Source organism: Schistocerca piceifrons, unplaced genomic scaffold (genome assembly GCF_021461385.2).
Source record: "Schistocerca piceifrons isolate TAMUIC-IGC-003096 unplaced genomic scaffold, iqSchPice1.1 HiC_scaffold_351, whole genome shotgun sequence".
In the NCBI taxonomy this organism is placed as follows: domain Eukaryota; kingdom Metazoa; phylum Arthropoda; class Insecta; order Orthoptera; family Acrididae; genus Schistocerca; species Schistocerca piceifrons.
Window position 1 is genome coordinate 270,828 of NW_025728572.1, and position 5,000 is coordinate 275,827.

The 5,000-nt window shown below is 43.2% G+C and overlaps 1 pseudogene; it reads left to right on the forward strand.

Annotated features, from left to right (window-relative positions):
• Positions 1-5,000, forward strand: part of LOC124746520 — a 10,328-nt pseudogene that overhangs the window by 2,731 nt on the left and 2,597 nt on the right.

The following is a 5,000-nucleotide window of genomic DNA, read 5'->3' on the forward strand; positions in this document are numbered from 1 at the left end:
TGGGGGAATCCGACTGTCTAATTAAAACAAAGCATTGCGATGGCCCTAGCGGGTGTTGACGCAATGTGATTTCTGCCCAGTGCTCTGAATGTCAACGTGAAGAAATTCAAGCAAGCGCGGGTAAACGGCGGGAGTAACTATGACTCTCTTAAGGTAGCCAAATGCCTCGTCATCTAATTAGTGACGCGCATGAATGGATTAACGAGATTCCCGCTGTCCCTATCTAGCGAGCTGCAATTAGCCTCCCCCCATGCCAGAAGAGCCGGTCCGGGGAAAGAGACGGGCTCTCAACTCCTTGGTCTCTCTCAGAATCATGGCGGAAAATACAGAGAGAGAGACTTCCGAGCGATACGAGGTGAATGATGAAAATGAAATAAAGAGCGCAGCCGAAAGGCTAAAGGAGATAAATGCGCTACTGGTGACAGATAAAGGGAAGATGAGCAATGACAGATTAAATGAAATAAAAGACAAGCTGGCCCTATGGGCAATTGCCCAAAGCCAGCTTGAAGGTAGGATACAAGAGCTGGAACGACAAAATAAACAAATAATAGCCGAAAAAACAAAAACATACGCCACAGTGGTGGCAGGAGGACCACAGAAACAACAAATCAATATGAAAGAAAGTATAGAAAAAGTGACAGCAAAACAAGGAGTGGCATTATTTTTGAAGCCAAAAGAAGGACAGAGCGTAAAAGAGGTGAAGGAAATATTCACAAGAGTAATTAATCCAACCAAAGCAAAAGTTAAAATAAACAAAGTAGTAGTTGCAAAAAATGCAGTCATAGTGGAAACTCCCACCCAACAGGATAGGAACACAATAATGGGGCACAAAGATTTACAGAGATCGGTAATATGTGAGAGGACAAAGAAAAGATGGCCATTAATGACTGTATTTGATGTGTCAAATAGGTTGACACCAGAGGAACTAACGGAGTGTATTTACACTCAGAATTTTGAAGAAAAAATGAGCCCACAAGACTTCAAAAAGGAATTTAGACCAAAATTTAGAATGGGGAGAAAAGACAGAGATACGGGACATCAAGTAGTTGAGGTTTCCCCAACATTGAGAAAAGAACTCATACAAAATGGAAGAGTATATGTGGAGTATAGCTCAGTCGCGGTCAAAGATTATTGCGTGGTACCCAGGTGTCACAGATGTATGGATCTGGGTCACGTACAGAAGTACTGTACCTGGGGTGACCCCACCTGTGGTCACTGTGGAACGGACAACCACAACAAGAAAGAGTGCCCAGAGAAGAACAGACCTGAGACATGTATACCATGCAATAGAAGGGGAAAAAGAAAATGTAGAGCACCAAACTCCAAAGAATGCCCCACGTATCAGCTGTTACTAGGAAGACTTATACAAAGGACAGATTATGGAGATTAACCCCCAAGAGAAAAGAAAGAAGCATAAATCACCAAGCAAACAACTAAGAGATACGCTAAGGGGCATGAAAATCAGAGAAGCAGTAGGGGCAAGGGAAAAAGATGCAAAAGAAATCACAGATAAACAACCGGAAAATAAGGGAACAACAAAAAACACACGGGATAACAAACGGGATAACAATCAACACAAAACATGTACAGCACAAAACTGTATTGCCAATACCCCCATTGAAAGAACACCAACACAAGGGCGACCTCGGTCGCCCGTTTTTTATGACAAGAAAATGCAGATGGAGAGCGGAGATAGAAAGCAAGAGGTGCCCAAGACACAACGAGAAACACTGATACAAGACAAGAAACAAAATACAACAAGGGATGTACAAGTACAAACAATAAGCATGATAGACGCACAAGTACAAACAATGAACACGCAAGAAGCACAAATACAAACAGAAGGGCGACCTCGGTCGCCCATTTTTCATGAAAAGAAAATGCCGATGGAGGGCAGAGATGGGCGACCAGAGGCGCCCAGGACACAACACACTACACCAACACAGAGACAAAACAAAGACATAGAAAAGAACAACATAGGAAAGAAATACGGACGACCTCGGTCGTCCGTTTTTAATGAAAAGAAAACGCCGATGAAGGGCGAGGACGGACGACCGAGCTCGCCCAAAAGAGACCACTCAGAACACATAAAAGATAAAAACAATCAGTCAAGCAAGAGTGACACATATAATGCAATGGACCCAAAGAACACTTATAAGATATGCGAAAACGCACTGCAGATGGCAAGACTAGAAGAACCCGGTCTGCTAACCACTGCATTACGCCAACTAGTGAGAGTGGGGCACACAAACGGCTCGAGAATTACTTATCCAGCTTTGGCGGACGTTGACTGCATTCAGCTAGCCGCGGCCGGAATCCCCACGGAACACGAACAATTACAGGAAATAGTAAAGCAAGTATACGAAAGAAGAGGCGTAAAATACAATTTGGAAAATATATATATACAAATGGTAACAACATACGGCCGAATAGGATTTGACCCCAATAAGACATGGCCAGAAGATCATTACCATACATATCATCCGTAATGGATCTTTTAGTTCTCCAAATTAATACAATGAGAAGCGTACAAGTAAATTACGAGTTGCGTAAATTAGCAGAAGAACATAAAGCTGACATACTATGCTTGCAAGAACCGTACTCCCGGGAGGGTAAAATCCCAGGAATGACAGCCACGGCTCAAATAATCATGAAGGGAGAAAGACCAATGTCTGCAATAGTAATTTTAAATAGTAATATAAGAACAATAGTATTAAATCAATTTACAAATGAACATGTTGTAACAATCGAAGTACACGCCAAAAACACTAAGTGGTATTTAGTATCAATATATTGTCAGTATAGAGAGCCAATAACTATGTACCTAGAACAACTAAAGGAAATATGTAGAACTCTACAGGGCCATCAAGTAATCATAGCAATGGATGCAAACGCAAAGTCATTCCTGTGGCACAGCGGAGAACAAGACGAAAAAGGTCAGGAATTAGAAGATGCAATAAGTGAATTAAATCTAGATATAATAAACGCACCTAGCGAGATACCAACATATTCAAATAGAGCAGGGGCAAAAACAAATATAGATGTAACACTGGCAAATAACAGGGCTACCAATAAAATAGATAAATGGGAGGTATTGGAGAATGCAACGACCAGTGATCATAATGTAATAAAGTATATATTAAAATCAGAACAGAATGTGGCGCCACAGGAATGGCTTTCAGAATATGACTATAAAAAGGTAGACTGGGAAAGACTCTCCCGGGAGTACAGCCCGCCAGAGCTGGATGAGGATCTCGAGGTTGATGAAACAGCGGAGCAGATAGTTCAAAGTATAAAGGAAGTAATAGAAGCAGTCGTACCAAAGAGAAGCAGAGTCCAAAGCGTGCACCCGGCACCATGGACTCCAGAACTAAGTGACCTACGTCAGGCTACGCGCAGGGCAAGACGCAGGTATCAGCGCACATTTAACCCACAAGACAGGGAGCATAGACTGCGTATATACAGACAACTAAGGGAGAGATATAAAAGAGAAATTATAGAAGTTAGAAAAAGAAGCTGGGAAAATTTCGTAAGAAATAACCTGGCAATGGATCCCTGGGGAAAGCCATACAAGTTAGCTAGGGAAAAAATAAGAGCTCCAACAGTCTTATCATCTATAAGAATACCAGGCGAAAATAGAATGACCACAACCAGACAAGAAACAATAACGGTGCTCCTCCAAGCCCTGCTACCGGATGATGATCCCTCTGAGGACACACCGGAGCAGGCGGCTATAAGAGAGAGAGCACAAGAAGAATACAACAACAATACAATGGTCTACCCCTTCTCACCGCAGGAGGTGGTAGACGTAATATCAAACCTAAAAAGAGGAAAATCTCCCGGACCCGACAGGGTCACGGTTGAGGTACTTCAAGCAATAAAAGGAAAAATAGCCCCGATACTGGCAAACCTATATAATAAATGTCTGGAAAGAGGTACTTTTCCAAGGAGATGGAAAAGAGCAGAAATAATAATACTAAAGAAGCCAGACAAGGACCCAACAGAACACAAAGCATACAGGCCAATATGTCTGCTAGATACCTTGGGCAAAGCCCTTGAGAAATTGCTCTGTGCGAGATTGACTGGTCACCGGGAAATGGCAGGAATGCACGAATGGCAATTCGGTTTCCGCCGTGGAAAATCGACGGAAGACGCCATCAACACGGCGGCCGAACTTGTCAGCTCGTCGAACTGCACATATGTTCTAGGAGTGATGGTGGACATCTCAGGGGCGTTTGATAATCTGTGGTGGCCGGCGCTGTTTACCTGCTTGCAGGATATGCAGTGTCCGGCGGCACTATACAGATGTTTCAAGAGCTACTGTAGAGACCGGGTGGTACAGATGACGTCCCCGAATGCGGTTGTGACCAAGAACATCACTAAAGGATGTCCACAGGGATCAGTTTGCGGCCCCGTATTTTGGGATATAAATATGGAGCCGTTGCTGCATTCCCTGCAGCAGGAAGCATCAGTATTGGGAGCCGTTGCATATGCGGACGACCTGCTAATCTTAACGCATGGTAATAGCCGACTACAACTAGAAGGGCGAAGTAGAAACATAATGGATATCCTGAGTGCCTGGTGTAGGAATTCTAAAATGGCAATTGCGCCTCAAAAATCGAACTATATGCTCCTGAAAGGGAAAATGGCAAGAGATCCGTCAATCAGGATCGACAACGCAATTGTAGTAAGAAAAAATGTAAGTAAATATCTGGGTGTCTACCTGGATCAAGGATGGAATTTTAGGACCCATATTGAACAAACAGGAGGAAAGACACTAGCGATAATGCATAAACTAATAAGGATCGGGCAGCAAAGATTTCACTTACCGCCAAATGTTATCAAACTATACCACGGCAGCCTGCTAGTGTCAATAATGGGATATGGATCAAGTTTGTGGGCCCACAGGTTGCGCCTTCTGAAGCCTTCCATGGCTGTGAGGAGAATTCAAAGAAACATACTACTAAGATCAATAGGGGCATTTGGCACAACACCAACAG